Genomic DNA, 18,497 nt, shown 5'->3' with positions numbered 1-18,497 from the left:
AAATATCTCTGCCTTAAGAGCAGAAGGCCTACACGGCCTCCGAGAGCTCGAAGGTTGACGTAAACGCTCTTTGACTGTATGTCGGAAGGGCCTCTTCGGCCGTCTGGTCGGCTGACCGGCCTCGCTAGAACTTTACCGCAGCGATGTCTTCAAACAGCCTCCAACCGGAAAACTCGCATAGAAATGCCATAAATCTGCACGTTTCGATAGCAGTGCCCTGCCTTCTGAAAACAAACCAAATGACGCTCCGAGTTTCAGGATCCAGTCTCGTTCTGAGATATACTTCCCGAGATGGATGCGTCAAGCAAGCGGCGCTTGACCTCCCAGTCCCCATGAAAAGTAAACATTCGGCAAACGCTTGCAGTGAGAGAAGACTTAATGTCTTCTTACTGACCTTACTTCTTACTGACCTTACTGACTTCTTATTACTGACCTCAGGGGTGGCCAAACTGTGGCTCTGAAGATGTCCATGGGCTATAATTCCCAGGGGCTCATGGGAATTGTAGTCCATGGATATCTGCAGAGCCTACAGTTTGGCCTCCCCTGAGGACAGGGGTTGTGCAATAAAGCTGGTGGGGTGGCTTAGAATCATAGAGATGAAAGGGACGTCCAGGGTCATCTAGTCTAGGGGTAGTCAACCTGTGGTCCTCCAGATGTCCATGGACGACAATTCCCATGAGCCCCTGCCAGGGTGTCTGTTGTGCGGAAGGGAAGGCGAATGTAATCCACCTTGAAACTCCTTGGGGCAGTGAAAAGCAGGGCATAAAGCCCAACTCTTCTTCTGAACTGGCACTTCACTAGCTGCCCATTTCAGCTTCCGCATGTGAGTGGCTCTCTGTTTTGTGTCCTGTCGCCACACTTCGGTCCCTGCTGACGGCAAGGCATGCGAGCGGCCCTAGAGAGGGCAGTGGGACCTTGAGAATGTTATCCGTTTGTGAGATAACACAGAACTGCCTCCAAATGTTTGGTTGGGCAATGACTCCATGCCAGTTTTAGGATGCTAAGGGCTGATCCTGCGTTGAGCAGGGGGTTGGACTAGATGGCCTGTGTGGCCCCTTCCAACTCTATGATTCTATGATTCTATGATTCTATGATTCTATGATTCTATGATTCTGATTCTATGATTCTATGATTCTATGATTCTATGATTCTATGATTCTATGATTCTATGATTCTATGATTCTATGATTCTATGATTCTATGATCAGGGAGTTGGACTAGATGGCCTGCATGGCCCCTTCCAACTCTATGATTCTATGATTCTATGATTCTATGATTCTATGATTCTATGATTCTATGATTCTATGATTCTATGATTCTATGATTCTATGATTCTATGATTCTATGATCAGGGAGTTGGACTAGATGGCCTGCATGGCCCCTTCCAACTCTATGATTCTATGATTCTATGATTCTATGATTCTATGATTCTATGATTCTATGATTCTATGATCAGGGAGTTGGACTAGATGGCCTGCATGGCCCAACTCTATGATTCTGTGATTCTAGTTTTGGTCCAGGGAAGCACATTGGGCTCATGCTTTCATTCCCAATAGTGGCAGATGTATGCCCATGGCTCTTCCACTATACGAATTTGTTCCTGGGCTAAACTGCATGTCTTTCCCCACATATTAATGATTTGCAGGGCTCGTTGCTCTTAGAGAATCTGCTGAACGCAAGAGCATGGGAAGAGCTGGTTCTGGAGTCGAACCAGGCGCCATCTATTCTGACCTCCTGTTTTCCACAGGAGCCGGCCAGGATGCCTTTGGAATGCCCACGAGCTCATTTTTCCTTTCTTTGTTTGTTGAGCCACGCTGCATCCCGCCCGTCTATGGCTTCTACTTAGCTACCATCGCTAATAGCTGTTGATAGGTCGATTCTCCATTAATCTGTCTGCTCCCCCTTTTAACGTTATCTGAGCCCCTGCCGGTGGCTGCATTATGTGACAGAGAATCCCGTAAGCCTGTTATGCGCCATGCCCTTTTGAGTGCGCCCGGCCTCTTCTGTCAGCTCAGTTTACCAAGCGACCCCCCAGGGTCCTAGGACGGCCAGGAAGGAAGGAGGACGTGTTTCTCGGCATGCCGATTCAGAATTTTATAAGTCTTTCCTTGCGGCTCGTCCCCCAAGGAGTCATTTTTTGTTGTTGTTCCTAAATGAAAAAGCTGCAAGCACAACAGACCCTTCCGTGGAGAAGAACTGTTCCAGATCAGCTCCTTTGCCAGGCTGGTTGCCTTTATCTGTACATTTGCCTTATTTGACTGGCTTTGGTTTTGAGCTGTATAATATATTGGATTGCAAAATATAATATATGTATTGCAAAACCCTACTGGAGGACATCAGAGTCCTGACGGAGCTAGCACAGTTCCGTAGGGCCTGTAAGACTGAGCTCGTCTGCTGGGCGTATGGTTGATGCCCGTGTGCCTGGAAAAACTAGGAACATCATGGCTTAGGGTGCTCCTTCTACATCTTTCCTCCCATAGATCAGGGGTAGTCAACCTGTGGTCCTCCAGAGGTCCATGGACTACAATTCCCATGAGCCCCAGCCAGCAAACGTTGGCAGGTGCTCATGGGAATTGTAGTCCATGGACATCTGGAGGACCACAGGTTGACTACCCCGGCCATAGATGATCATCAGAGAGCGATTCTGTGAATGACACCACATTGTTAGCTTTTTAGTAGTTTCCACCTGCATTTATGTCTTTTACAGTGCGGTGTTGTGGTTAAGAGCGGCAGCTTCTAGTCCGGTGAGCCGGGTTCGATTCCCTGCTCCTCCACCTGCAGCCGGCTGGGCTCGTCACAAGTTGTTGTGCTCGCCGAGCAGTTCTTGCAGAGCTCTCTCGGCTCCATCTACCTCACAGGGTATCTGTGGTGGAGAGACAGAGGGGAGGTGATTGTCAGCCACTTTGAGAAAAGCAGGGTTTGAAAACCAACTCTTCCTCTTCTTACTGTTTATTCCCCTGCATGGAATCACAGAATCATAGAGTTGGAAGGGGCCATACAGGCCATCTAGTCCAACCCCCTGCTCATAGAATCACAGAATCATAGAGTTGGAAGGGGCCATACAGGCCATCTAGTCCAACCCCCTGCTCATAGAATCACAGAATCATAGAGTTGGAAGGGGCCACACAGGCCATCTAGTCCAACCCCCTGCTCTACGCAGGATAGAATCACAGAATCATAGAGTTGGAAGGGGCCATACAGGCCATCTAGTCCAACCCCCTGCTCATAGAATAACAGAATCATAGAGTTGGAAAGGGCCATACAGGCCATCTAGTCCAACCCCCTGCTCATAGAATCACAGAATCATAGAGTTGGAAGGGGCCACACAGGCCATCTAGTCCAACCCCCTGCTCTACGCAGGATAGAATCACAGAATCATAGAGTTGGAAGGGGCCATACAGGCCATCTAGTCCAACCCCCTGCTCATAGAATCACAGAATCATAGAGTTGGAAGGGGCCATACAGGCCATCTAGTCCAACCCCCTGCTCATAGAATCATAGAATCATAGAGTTGGAAGGGGCCATACAGGCCATCTAGTCCAACCCCCTGCTCATAGAATCATAGAATCATAGATTTGGAAGGGGCCATACAGGCCATCTAGTCCAACCCCCTGCTCAACGCAGGATCTGTCCAAATGCCACCCTGAGATGATTGGTTCAAGAGGGCTGTCTATTAATATATTTATAAATAAATACATTGGCTGAAACTTGGCGTCAGTTCCCACCATGACGATCATGAATCTGCATGCTGAAGAGATTGCCTGAGGGGCAACTGAGTCCCCCGTGAACACCAGTCTGCAAAACCCATGTGTGCACCAGCCTTGGGCTGGGTCCAGGCCTTGCAAACCTTGCTCTGTCTTATCGACAGAAACCAGAACCATTTCTGCACTGGGAACTCTGCTGCCCATATAGGTGCACAAATCCAGGGTGGGTGAGGTTCACCGGGCCAGATGGCTCCTCCATGCGGGAGTAGGAAGAGGTGGGGCAGCCTCAAACTGCAGCCTGCAGCCAGCGCAAAACCTCCGGTATGGAAACGATCCAGGTCCGACAGCTGTGGGGAATCGTGGCCTGCAGGAGAAAATTGCCATTAAGCCTTCCAGCTTTCCTCTGAAAGGATCTAAAATTTGTTGCAGCTCCAGGATGTCATGAGCTGTAGAGCTCTCCTTGATAACAGCTGCAAGACTCACCTTGGGGGAAACGCCGGGAAATATGTCCAGAACTTTATGCGAAGGAATTAAGGTCTGGGAAGTAATATAAGATCAGTGCAATTGACGATCTTCCCATTGCAAAATCGGATTATTTTTTGGAAACCCACCTATGAGAAGAGAATATAAACTGGATGGATAATACATTTTGCCATGGCTTTATTTACTGTGATTTTGATATGTGATAATGCCTGCACTGAATCTCATGCACCCGTTTTTTTTAAATTGGATCCCAGTGGTACAAGAGCAATCCTGAACTTAGATATTTGTCTAATCCAGGCTTTCTCAGTCAGGGTTTCTTGACGGCCCAGGAAGGGTTTCCCAAACGGGTGGGAGCTAATTAATTTTTAATTTATTTCCAAAATGTGTTAAGCATTTATTGGGTGATATGTCCATATATGGGTATGTCAACCTGCCCCCCCCAATGGCCAATGAGGGGCCTGGAGGGGGTGGGGAGGGGAGGGGCCTCAAGTGGGCGTGTCCACAGCTCTGCTTCCCAACCGTATTCTGCACAATTGCACCACTCTCTCAAAGCTTGAAGAATGTTTCCGGGGTTTCTCAAGGTAAAAAAGTTGAGAAAGGCCGGTCTAGTCACATCTAGCAACTCAAAATAACACCCAGAAGATCAGATATAGCTGTAATAATCAGCGTTTTCACTTGATCTCAGCCAAAAGGTCGAGAGGTGATACTCTGGTTTCTCTTCAGCTTGCGTAAATCTTTCGCCTTTAACTTATCAGCGTCTTCCTTGTCCCGTTCAGCATTCTACCAAAAGGCACATGGGAGGGATCCAAAATTGGGGTTGGATCCAGGCGAAACCTGCAATGTCCACCTTCTCAGTGCAAACCCTCTTCGCGTAATTCCTTAGGATCCCGTCTTCCCCTCGAGAGCTTTTCATGGGGTTCAGGAGCAGGAGGGGAGAGGCCGGAAAACCCCATGATACCCTTGGGAATTTGAGTTTGGACCCCACCCTGGCTATCCACAGGTAAGAGCCCTGAGGTGGTGGAGATCCGGAGTAGGCCTGGAGAGGAGCTGGTCCAAGTTGCCACTCAGATATGTTTCCGCAGCTTGTTCTGGGTAGGCTAGAACCTTCACTGTGCGGAGACGTCCTTTGGAAGGAGCGATGAAAAGGTAAAGGCATCCCCTGTGCAAGCACTGAGTCATGTCTGCATTTTCATGGCAGACTCAATACGGGGTGGTTTGCCAGTGCCTTCCCCAGTCATTACCGTTTACCCCCCAGCAAGCTGGGTCCTCATTTTACCGACCTCGGAAGGATGGAAGGCTGAGTCGACCTTGAGCCGGCTGCTGAGATCGAACTCCCAGCCTCATGGGCAGAGCTTCAGACTGCATGTCTGCTGCCTTACCACTCTGCGCCACAAGAGGCTCTGAGCGATGAATACCTGGGTCTAAATTTTGCTGTGAGTGGAATTTTTGGTGCCAATTCTGCTGTGAGGAACCGAGTGGCATTTGGCCCCTCTGCAAATTAAAAGAGAGAGAGAGAGAGAGAGTGTCGGGACTTCAAATGGTTGCTAATCCCAGGTTTCGTGCCCGGCATTCTTTTCAGTACCCGTGCTCTGATAACAGAAGGACAAAGATGCTGGAACGCTGGGTATAAATAGAAGGCCGAACACTCGCCAGTGGTGAAGATAAGAGTCACTCCGCCTGTTTGATTCACTGGAAAATTACGGATAACTTATCGGACTTGTTTGTTGCTCCTTCATCCTGCTTCCAAGGCGTTCTGGGTGGCGTGCATGGCTCCCTCTGCCTCATTTAGTTTTCCCAGCATCCCTGGGAAGTAGATCAATCTGAGAGCATGTTTGGCCCAGACTTCATGTTGGGTGGTGATTTGAACCTGGGTTCCCCCCCCCCCCCGTGCCAAGTTTGGTGTTGTGGTTAGGAGTGCAGGCTTCTAATCTGGCTAGCTGGGTTTGATTTCCTGCTCCCCCACATGCAGCCAGCTGGGTGACCTTGGGTTTGCCACAGCACTGAGAAAGGTGTTCTGACCAAGCAGTGATATCAGGGCTCTCTCAGCCTCACCCACCCCACAGGGTGTCTGTTGTGGGGAGAGGAATGGGAAGGCGACTGTAAGCTGCTTTGAGACTCCTTCGGGTAGAGAAAAATAGCATAGAAGAAGAAGAAGAAGATCTGGTTCTTATATGCCGCTTTTCTCTACCCGAAGGAGTCTCAAAGTGGCTTACAGTCGCCTTCCCATTCCTCTCCCCACAACAGACACCCTGTGAAGTGGGTGAGGCTGAGAGAGCCCTGATATTACTGCTCGGTCAGAACAGCTTTATCAGCACTGTGGCGAGCCCAAGGTCACCCAGCTGGTTGCATGTGGGGGAGTGCAGAATCGAACCTGGCATGCCAGATTAGAAGTCCGCACTCCTAACCACTACACCAAACTGGCTCTTCTTCGTCCAGCATTTTAACTAGTACACTGCGTTAGTTTTCTAATGGAAATACTAATACAGTTAGAAAGTTAGTGAGGATGCCGCAGGTGTAGGACTTGTAGTAAATCACGTGGAAATGGGGTAGGGACAATAAAAGTGCAGGATTTTGTCGCTCCTTTGTTGGAGCACAGTTCTGTTTTTACAGGGTGGTAACTTTGGACAGAAGTGAAGTACCTGTTTTATTTGCAGAAGGTCCCAAGTTCGATATCTGGCCTTCCCATGTAAACATTCTGAGATACCAGGGAAGTGCTTTCCATCAGTACAGGGCAAGGCAGACAAAAGTCCATCTGGATATTGGTTGATCTTTGACCACCTACCCTGTCAGATGCATTTGAGTGGCTGTAGCATTTGTCCACGAGCAGGAAACCTAATCTTGGTCCACAGTGGTTCCAGTGGGGGCATCAAAGAAGAGTTTATATAAATAGATAGATGGTCATCTTGCCTGCGCTGACCCTAAATGAAACAGCCAGTCTGAAACGTCCCTGTCATTCAGATCTAGAGGATGGTCTGTTGGTCTGAAGTAGCACAACCAAAATTGAGTCCAGTAGCGCCTTTAAGACGGATGGGGCCAGCAACTAATCTCTTTTAATTGTTTCTTTTCACAACTGGGAAAGTGTCTGCTATTAATTACCAGCATGAACAGTTTTGTTTCTCCCGTGTATTTGTGAAAAACAACTGAACTCAAGAGGTCTGATTAGCTGTTTTAGCAAAGAAGGATCATGTGGCTTAATTTGGATATTATGACACAGCTTACCAACTTGCCACCATTTCCTTTTGCCTTATGTCTCTACACTTATGATGGTTGCTCATTTAGTCTGAGGAAGAGTGCCTGCAGTCAAAAGCTCACGCCTTGAATAAATTGGGCTTAAAGGTGCTATTGGACTCAATTTTTGCTGTACTTCTAACTTCCAGCTTAGCCTGGAGTGGAGATGACTGAGAGGGGATCTGATAACCATCTTCAAGTATTTAAAAGGGCGCCATATGGAGGACGGAGCAGAATTGTTCTCTCTTGCCCCAGAGGGACAGATCAGAACCAATGGGATGAAATTGATTCAAAAGAAATTCTGTCTAAACATCCGGAAGAAGTTCCTGATAGTTAGAGTGGTTTCTCAGTGGAACAGGCTTCCTCGGGAGGTGGTGGGTTCTCCATCTTTGGAAATTTTTAATCAGAGGCTGGAGAGCCATCTGATGGGGAGGCGGATTCTCTGAAGGTTCAAGGGGGTGGCAGGTGACAGTGGATGAGCGATAGGGTTGTGAGTGTCCTGCATAGTGCAAGGGGTTGGACTAGATGACCCATGAGGTCCCTTCCAACTCTATGATTCTATGATTTTAGGATGTTGCCTTGATGCAGAAGTGTCGTGTGTCGCAGATGATCCGTTCAAATTTGAGATCTATTTGTATTTGAAGGTTTTCATTAGAGGAGAGGCTTCTTTTGAGGGATCGACAGATCATTCAGAGCCAGTTTGCTGTTCTGTGTGGAGTGTCTGATGAGGTCCAGGGGAATCTGTTTTCAAATTGGCATTGTGCAATGAAATTCTCTGGGTGAAATGTCTTCAGCTTGCATGCAAGGATGGGGTGAACAGGACTTTCAGATTGTTCTGAGTTCCCCGGAGGGTGGAACTCAGTTACTTGTGGCGTGGAAGGAGGACCTGGCTGGCCAGCTTGTGTTAACTAGAGAAATAGATGGGTGTGTTTCAGACTCTCAGCATGATGTTGTTGTTGTTAGGTGCAAAGTCGTGTCCGACCCATCGCGACCCCATGGCCAATGGTCCTCCAGGCCTTCCTGCCCTCTAACATTCCCCGGAGTCCATTTAAGTTTGCACCGACTGCTTCAGTGACTCCATCCAGCCACCTCGTTCTCTGTCGTCCCCTTCCTCTTTTGCCCTCAATCGCTCCCAGCATTAGGCTCTTCTCCAGGGAGTCCTTCCTTCTCATGAGGTGGCCAAAGTATTTGAGCACGATACCCTAAATTAATGATTGTCGGTTAGATTTATGATTATTATAGCCCTTAACCAGGATATAGAATGTATACAAATACAATAAATTAAAACTTACAAAGAAATAGAACAGGAAAATTCTAAGAATCATAAATAACAACAATGTGAACATTTGAGATTGGCTAATGTAAGAAACATTGTAAATTTGGAAAGTACAACACGCTTTTGGCATATTTCTTCCAGATTCCTTCCAAATATCCCTAAACTTGGTAGCCAACCAAGCAAATTTGGCTACTGCCGAAGTGAAGTCACTGTTTTTATCAGACAGCATTTTCTTCAGTGTCCCAGAATTCTGCCTGGTTTGTGGGAGAGATGTCATAAGTTCTTCCCTAATTGGATGATATTGTTTACATTCAAAAAAGCACAATTTTGTTGTTTCGATACTTCCATCCTGACAAGATACATAAACAACGCTGCTTTTAGAGTTTTTATTCTATTTTAATTTATTTATTTAGTTTGTTGAAAAATATTTCCCTTCACCAAGTGCAGACAGAAGCATATTGTGCATTCGTCACCTTCGCCTGTGTTCAGTTCCAGTTTTGGTTCTGGGAAACAATCATGTGCAACCTGTTTTCCCCCTGAGGTCAAAGAAGGTGTTTTGGTTTTTTTGTTTGTTTGTTTGTTTTGTTCATTGCCTGCATTTTATTCTCCCAAAGAGCTTCCGAAAGTTCTTAACTTTTTCTGTCTGTATTTCCAAGCCGGGTATTTTGGATTTCTTCTTTCATACCATCGCTGTCTTGTAGACCAGGGGTAGTCAACCTGTGGTCCTCCAGACGTTCATGGACTACAATTCCCTTGAGCCCCTGCCAGCATCTGCTGGCAGGGGCTCATGGGAATTGTAGTCCATGCACATCTGGAGGGCCACAGTTTGTCCACCCCTGAACTAAGCGAAATAGATAAGGCCCTGGCCGCAAATTATTAAATGGGGCAACTCAAACAGGGGTTTTTGATTCTGTTCAGGTCATGCTGACGTGCGACTTCTAATATTCTTCACTTAATTACCTCTTTTGCTTGAGCGTGCCCAAGAGTTACTCTTCGCCAAGCGAATGTTGATGCCGTGGGGGGAGGGGCCGTGAAAATCTTGCGGTGGTCTAGTCATTCTTCTGAGAACCTGTTCCCGGGGCTGATTCAGATGCTAGACCCCACTGAACGGGCTGGGAACTATGTTTTCACTATTGAATGTAACGTCTGAAAGTTTTTATGTTGTCAGATCTTTTAAAATTTGTATAGTGCTATTACTGTTTTGTTTTTCTCTCTCTCTTTTTAAATTGTCTTAGTTTTTAATTGCTTGTATTTTAATTTTGGTCGGAATGACCGTAAATTAATATTGATTGATTGAACAAGTTGGGAGCAATTTTCGGTGTCGGAGAGCTGGGCTTGTAGCCTCGGCAAGAGAAATACTTGCATTATTTTCATGCCTGCGGTGTGCCCAGGCTTTTCTTTGTCCAGATGGGAGAAATGCCATGGCTGAAGCCACCTTTGACTCATGACAGTGAGAAACAAGTTCCTGGCTAGCCTCAGCTCGCATGGTGCCCATTTTCTAATCCACCCCAGCTTAAATTCTTGGAGAATCCCAGCAGGTCACCTTTTCCTAGTTTTTGTGACTTCCCAACTCTGCCCAAAAAATCCATGGAAGCTTCGTCTCAGTCTGCATTCCCAGCCTTCAGTCAGATTCTATTTCTGCTGCGCTGCCTTTGTCAAAACAACAGCACCTTAGTAAATCTGCTTTTGCTGCCTTGGATTCTCCCCCTGCTGTGTACATAACCTGCGGGGAAAACAGGAAAGCGTCAACAATTCATGATGCAACTTTGGTGGGTGTTTTGTGAAGAGCGCCGTGTGGCATCTCTGAGCAGCCAAGCGGCTCGACGCTGCCTTGCGCGGCTGAAGGCCAAATCTGAAAGCGCTGCTTCAGTTCCACAGTTAGGATCCCAACTAGGGTGGCGCACTCCGGCATGCTTCTGCGAGCACCGGAACGCACAATCTGGCTAGGGTTACCAACTTCCAGGTGGAACTTGGAGACCTCCTGGAATTACAACTGACCAACAGCAACAGCAGCAATCTTATACCCCGCCCTTCCCTGTAGATCAGTGGTCCCCAACCTTTTTTAGGCTGAGGACCGGCAGGGCAACTGCCCCGCCCGCGCATCGCGCATGCGCAGACACACCCTCTGATTCCCTCTCCCCCCCTCCCGCAGTAAGAAGCTTCCTGGGCCACAAGCTTGCGGCCTGGGAAGTTTTTTACTGCAGGGGGGGCGGGGAGAGGGAATCGCGGCCCGGCTCCATGGCCTTGACGGCCCGCCACCGGGCCGCAGCCCGCAGGTTGGGGACCACTGCTGTAGATAACATCAAAATTTACAATACGTTCAGGTAAATTCGACAGATCATCCGTTCCCCTGGAGAAAATGGCTACTTGAGGATTAACTCAAGCGAGCCAGCGCTGGTGTTACAGGACTCCTTCGGACAGAGAAAATCGGCATAGAAGAACCAACTCTCCTCCTCCTCCTCCTTGTTCTTAATCGAACCTCTGGCTGGAAGAAGAGTTCTGGGCAATGCAAAAGCTTGCGTGTCGTTTTGTGACGTTTTAATTTCTGCTAGCAGAAAGCAATACTACGATTTAAGTCTCTGAAGCAAATAGCCTGAGTTTGAAGGCGCTCCGCCTTCTTCCTGCATTCTCTTTCATCTCCTAGGGTTGCCAGGTGCTGTTCTAAATATGGTTTCCATCCCTTTCCCCACTGTGCTTCCCCCCCACCCAAGGAGAAATACAGTTCCTCCAGCCACAGTGCTATAGTAACAGGAGAGGTTTCACCCACCACACGGATAGGCAGCTATTAAAGGCGAAAGAAACACCCTGAAAGGCTGGGCATTTGCAGTTTTGTCCGCCCACTTAGAATCCAGATTATTGTAATTGTAGCAAGTAGGTCTTTCTGCTTCAGAGGAGGACTGTTTTTTCTGCATGCTTCCTGCAGGGTAGAAACATATCTTCCAGGTACTGGAATCACATTGATACAGGTTGCCCCTAATGGTTTATTTGGCAGCATCTTTTAATGTTTACGAGACTTAGCCGTTTCTGCACGCGTTGGATAATGCACTTTCAATATGGTTTTGCGGCTGGATTTTCCTGTGCGGAACAGGATAATCTAGTTCTAAAGTGCATTGAAAGTGCATTATCCAACGTGTGCATAATGCATCCAGGTCTGTGTTGTAATAGAGACACTGGCCAGATCTATTTCAATGATGTTAAAATGTGAAGCCGGTTGAAACCTTTTGTTTCCTCCAAATCATAACATATCCAAAGAAGAAGGGGAGGAAAAGTGTTGGTTTTTATACCCCGCTTTTTCTACTGGAAGGGGTCTCAAAGCGGTTTACAGTCTCCTTCCCGGCAACAGGCAACCTCTGAGGTAGGCGAGGCTCCCTGAATTATCCTCCGAATTGTCCATCTCAGTTCCGTACATCACCAAGTTCTTGTACATGGAAGGCCAACTGGGGGGAGCCATCTGGGCATGGAGTTGGGGTCACCATGGGTGGGCAAGTAGTTCTGAGTTTCCTTCATTCTGCAGGTGGCTGGACCAGATGACCCCAGAGGTCCCTTCCCACTCTATGACTCTATGATTGTGCCTCTGTTATACTGTCTAGGTGCAATGATTGTTCAGGTTTCCTTTCTAGCAAACATTTATTTAAAACATTCTTCACGGCCGCATCGGCAGCCCACTTGTGCGGCTGAAAAGAGCTCCATGTCATCTGCATTTATAAAAATAGGCCTCCGCTCTTGAAAAAGGGAGAGATGAGTGTATTGGCGCGTTTAATTTCTCAACAGCATTGTTAACAGAGCAATTGAACAAGGGTTCCCAAAGGTATGCCTGGTAGACAGTGCCCATGGTTAGTGCTTTATTGGGCTATTGAATATAAAGTCCTGCTTTTATGCACCATTGTGTGATGGTCCTTGAATTAAAAGGAAGACTCACTAATAACTTAATAATTAATCATTCTCATGAATCTTTCTGACAGTGGTATTAAATATGCCACAGTTAGATCACTGAAGGCAGTATATAGCTGGGGCTTAAATTTTGACACCCACCTTGCTACTTGTTGTTCTTTTTTTGGGGGGGGGGGAGCAATCAAATGTCCACCTAGTAGCAAGATAAGCAAAGCCAAAAACGAAAAACACTTTAGTGCAGGCTTCTTAGTGAGCAATGATAAGAGTTACTTGTTTATTCAAAACAACATCTGGAATGGCCAAAGACCACACTGGTTAAATTGGGTATCTCAGCAGGCAATATCTGCATTAGAATTTCCAAAATATACATGAAAAAATGTGTGAGACCAGCTAAAGACTGAGAAAACAAAGTGTATGCTTATATGACATGGAAAGGCAGCGTGAATAATTTTCTATAAAAATAAATTACAAAAGCAAAGTTCCTAAAGAATACACATCTTAAATACAAATTCAATTAAGTGATTATTACAGTCACAAAAAAGAGGGAGGTTCAAGTGGGTTGCCGTGTTGGTCTGAAGTAGCACAACCAAAAAAGAGTCCTGGGCCACCTTGAAGACCAACAAAGATTTATTCAAGGCGTGAGCTTTCGAGGGCAAGCACTCTTCGTCAGAGAGAGGAGAATTGTCAGACTTACCCAAAATGTAGCAATAAAGACATGTTTCACAGTAATCTTATGGGGAACCTAGTCTACTAAAAGAACAGTGTTGTTCGATCTTCCCGAAATACAAACTCTCACCATGGATTGACATACCATAAGAGTTAATGAGTGAATTAAACAAATTAGCATAGTGCAGCCTTACTTAACTTTTTTACCATTGAGAATCCCCTGAAATGTTCTTCAGGCTTTGAGAAACCCCAGAAGTGGTGGGATCGTGCAGAATAGGGTTGGGAAGCAGAGCTGTGGACACGCCCACCTGGGGCCCCTCCCCTTCCCATCCCCTCCAGGCCCATCATTGGCCATTTGGGGAGGAGAATGACGGGTCAACATAAACATATATGGTCATATCACCCAATCAGTAACAAATAGAAAATATATTAAGAATTAACTAACTCCCACCCATTCGGGAAACCCTTCCAAGGCTATCATGAGACCCCAGGGTTTCACAAGACCTTGGCTGAGAAAGTCTGCTGTGGACCATGTCCTCTTAAGCTTTGGCATTGCTCCATCACCAAGAATGGCTACTGTTAGATGGTGATTCAAGGCAGCTATTGACTTCTGGAATGGTCATTTTGGATATCTCACTTGACTCACAACCATTTCTAGGATTGGGTGTAGAATGGTTTTTCTCACTCAGGTTGTGGCCAGAATATGGATCAGCTGGGCTCAAAAGGGGTCAGCCTTGAAGATCTGGGGAGGGGGAGCTGAACGCTAGATATGGCTAATTACTTGGTACCTCTAGCCAAAATAGGCCAAGGTGCTGGATTTAGAGTGAAGCCCCAAAACCCAGATAACGCCACAGGAACATAATTAATAAGGTTATTAAAAGAAATATGTCAAAGTATAGAAATATAGAAGCTGTGCAAAGCTGGGAAGATAATAATCAAGCTAAGTAACTCTCCTAGAATACTTAGTCAGGCTGCAGTACTCCGACACAGATGTTTCCTGGTCAGACTGAAGGTGCAGAGTCCAGATAAAATGCCAAAGTCCGAAAGCCACGAAGCAGGTGTTCCAGAAGCAAAAGGCCCAACTTACAGTCAAAAGGATGGCTGGAAGGAAGGATGGTGTAGAACAGGGGTAGTCAACCTGTGGTCCTCCAGATGTTCATGGACTACAATTCCCATGAGCCCCTGCCAGTATTTGCCAGGAATTGTAGTTCATGGACATCTGGAGGACCACAGGTTGACTACCCCTGGTCTAGAAGGCCCAAACTACAATGAGTTTGGTCTTGCTTTATACCAGACTGTGTGCAGCTGGCCTGATCCTCTCTAGCTAATTTCATGTGTCTTTAGGAGCTGAATAGCCCAGGCTAGACGGATCTCCTTAGATCTTTGAAGCTAAGCAGGGTCAGTCCTGGTTCATATTTTGGTAGGAGATCGCCAAGCAAGTCCAGGGTTGTGACACAGGAGCAGGCCTCCCGTGAATGTCTCTAGCCTTGAAAACCTGATGGGATTGCGGTGATTTGGTGCCACTTTCCTACACTGCCAGTGCAAAAATCGTACACATTTTTAGCACTGTCTCCTTGTAAGAAAACTGGTCTTGCAAATGGGGGGGGGGGGTATCTCCTGTAATCACTCTGGTTGTGTTTCAGGACCTACTCACCAACAAATTATGTTCTACTAAATAACAGCTATGTATATAGCTGTGTACAATTGCCTTATGACAACCCTGAGGAGGGGGAGGAGTCTCATCCGGAATTTCCACTGTTTGTGGCCCACCCACTCTGTCGGTTCAGGCCCATCGCCCAAGACATGTTTGACATTCTGTCGAGCAGGACGTGCCCTCCTTCCTGCTCTTGTAGACCCTGATTTGAGTGCCTTTCTGGTTTTAGCCCCAGATACAGCCTTCTGTTCCTAGCAAACTAGATTTTGTGCTGCCGTTTCAAACGCAGGTGGCAAATTGGCTCCACCCCAGATTGGATCACAGTGTCCTGGGTGTGGTAGGGTGGGGTGGGGTGGAGGCATGCAGCATGAGGCGTAGAGCTTGTTCCCATTGCACCAAACCAGGGTCTGAACCAACCCAGCGAAAAGAGCTGAGATCTGGGCCAGCATCTCTTCAGCCCCCATATGCCCTGTCAGCCTAAAGCTAAATGGTGTCAGACAGGGAGCTGCCCACACAAGGTTTCACAAGCTTTCAACGGGTGCTTGTATACATCTCAACTCTGATTACGGTATGGGGGCTGGGGCGTGGGAATTGTGCAAGCCAGACTTTCTCAAACAGGGGTTCGTGTAACCCTGGGGTTTCTTGGTGGTCCTCAAAGGGTTTCCCAAATGGGTGAGATTTTAATGCAATTTTTCTACATTTGTTAAAGCATTTACGGGGTGATATGGCCATATATACGGTAATGACTGGGGAAGGCACTGGCAAACCAGTCTTCCATGAAAACGCCAGAGGGCGTCAGCCCAAGGGTCAGATATGACCCGGTGCTTGCACAGGGGATACCTTTACCTTTACCTTTATGGCCATATATGGTCATGTTGACTCACCCACCCCTCCCCAAATGGCCAGTGATGGGCCTGGAGGGGAGGGGAAGGGGAGGAGCCCCGGGTGGGCGTGTCCACAGCTCTGCTTCCCAACCCTATTCTGCACCATCGAGCCACTCCTGGGGTTCCTCGAAGCCTGAAGAATGTCTCAGGGGTTTCTCAGTGATGAAGAAGTCGAGAAAGGCTGGCGTTAACCCACCCGTTCTGCCCTCTGCTCCCTAAGGTAGCGGAACTGAAAGTGCCTCGCCAGCTGCTTCTTAGAACCCAGCCATTTCGGAGAATTCAGAGCAATAATGCAATCAAGGACGAAGAAGCCCCGAAACGAGAGAAGGAAGCAGGAATCCAATAAGCACCTCGCAGAACAATGCCCTAATTTATCAAATTTATTAAGCCCCTGAGCGCGTGTGGTTTCGGGATTCCACTTTGCTGTCTGGTGTGGCCTTGCAGATGACTCAGAGCGTTCTGGAACGCCTCCCACGGAACCGTTCCCCGTTGTGCCAATTGGTTTCCTGCAAATTGGAAATGAGCACACAGGCAAAAGGGGGAAAAGCAACCTCCATGTCCTTTCGATGGTCCGCGGATTCGATACGCTGTGAATATTTTTTGGTCTTTAGCGACATGAGCGGAGTGGGAGAAAGGAAGAGGACAGCCACTCACCCTTGCTGCAAAGCTCAGAGGAGACATCGTGGTGTTTAAAACCAGAGGGAGGCAGGATCGGGGAAAAAAAACATTTGGAGAACTTGTGCAGGCTATCAGAGCAAATCAGCTGAGAAACAGCCCAGCCTTGGAGAGACGGTGAAGCAGAGCTGAGCTGAGCTGAGCCACCAGAGTGAACTCAGCCTCAACGCCCCGCTCCATTGATTTATTTCTAAATCGATTTATAAGACCGCCCCTCTCGATCCAGCCCCTAAGGCTGCAAATTCCGGGTTGGGAAATGCGTAGAGATTTGGGGGCAGAGCGCAAGGAGGGCAGAGTTTGGACAGGTGAAGGAACTCAGCAAGGAATTGATGATATAAAATCCATGCTCAGAAGCTGCCATGTTCTCCAGGGAGCCTGGTCAGTGGAACCTGGAGGTCCGTTGTAATTCCAGGGGCACATGAGGACCTGGACAGGTTTCCCGAATGGGTGAGAGTTAATTAGCGTTGTGTATATTTTTAAAATTTATTAGACATTTAGGAGGAGTCTCAAAGTGGCCTACAGTCGCCTTCCCTTTCCTCTCCCCACAACAGAAACCCTGTGAGGGAGGTGGGGCTGAGAGAGCCCTGATATTGCTGCTCGGTCAAAACAGAAGAAGAAGAGTTGGTTCTTGTATGCCGCTTTTCTCTACTGGAGGAGTCTCAAAGGGGCTTACAATCACTTGCCCTTCCTCTCCCCACAACAGACACCCTGTGAGGTAGATGAGGCTGAGAGAGCCCTGATATCACTGCCCGGTCAGAACAGCTTTATCAGTGCTGTGGGGAGCCCGAGGTCACCCAGCTGGTTGTATATGGGGAGCATGGAATCAAACCAGGCTGGCCAGATTAGAAGTCCGCACTCCTAACCACTACACCAATCTGGCTGTCTACCCATGTCTACAGAAGGCTTCCATTCCATGAAGTTGATTTTCAGAAGGACTGAAATCTGCCTGGTAGGAATACTCCACAACAAAGCACCAGCTTTGCTAAGTGTGCTCCTGCTGGCCTTTTCCCACATCAGCAGATAAACCCTGTTTAATTGCACATCTAACTGGGAAACAATGGCTAAGCTGCGGAGAGGATAAAAGTTCCACCTCCTCCGGCAAGGCCAGATGCCCCCCTGGTCCCATGACTGTTGCATTTGGCATGTCCCAAAATGTGCCCCAGAAGTCCCCACTCTAATCAACTGTTGTGCGGTGCGCGCGCGCATGAGCACTGCACATTAAACAGAGACTTACGGACTCATTTTGCCACTTTCTGTTCCGCCGCACACTTCCATGCGACGCACATGCCCACGTACACAAGCGCACCGAGTCAGAGGCGAGACCTTTCCTTTGCTTTGTGCGCATGGCTGTGTGTGGCCGGAAGGGAAAGTCCTTTGGTTGGACTTGACTGACGGAGCTGCGTCTCTCTCCTTGAGCTTCAAGCTGGGTCCCCAGTAGTTTGCCTTAATTGCAGCTCGGTATGAATCACTGACAGTGCCACAGTGAACTCCTTTATGAAATACGCTCAAATCCCGGTGGCCGCCAGTGGGAATTCTTTGTCAAGTGCGCTGGACGCGCATCGCCCAACACTGCAGCCGTCAGCCGCGCTCGAGCGGCGTCCCAGAGAGACCTTACGGCACCGTCGGGAAGAGTATCAGAAACGTCAACTGGGTCAGAATGAGAGGGAGCTGCCGTAGCCGGCACAGCCCATCTCTTCTGGGAAAACTGCACTGGCTGTTTTTTTGCTTTTTGTCATTTCCAGGCACAATTAAGGGTGCTGGTTTGAACCTCAAAGAACCTAACCACCAGTCTCTAGGACAGGCGTAGTCAAACTGCGGCCCTCCAGATGTCCATGGACTACAATTCCCATGAGCCCCTGCCAGCAAATGCAGCCTGTTCTGAGGCAGCCTGTTTTGTTGAGAAACCCCTGAAGTATTCTTCAGGCTCCGAGAAACCCCAGTGGTGACACAATTGTGCAGAACGACAAATTATAAAACGACATAAAAAGTGTATCAACTCCCACCCATGTGGGAAACCTTTCCAGGGCCATCAAAAA

General features: G+C 47.8%; 1 protein-coding gene across 13 annotated transcripts in view; it reads left to right on the top strand.

Moving 5' to 3' along the window:
- Positions 1-18,497, top strand: part of HOMER2 (homer scaffold protein 2) — a 91,024-nt gene that overhangs the window by 29,101 nt on the left and 43,426 nt on the right. The gene's annotated exons all lie outside the window — the stretch shown is intronic.

Source organism: Paroedura picta, chromosome 18, assembly GCF_049243985.1.
Source record: "Paroedura picta isolate Pp20150507F chromosome 18, Ppicta_v3.0, whole genome shotgun sequence".
NCBI classification, from domain to species: Eukaryota; Metazoa; Chordata; class Lepidosauria; order Squamata; family Gekkonidae; genus Paroedura; species Paroedura picta.
This window is presented reverse-complemented; position numbering and strand designations above follow the sequence as displayed.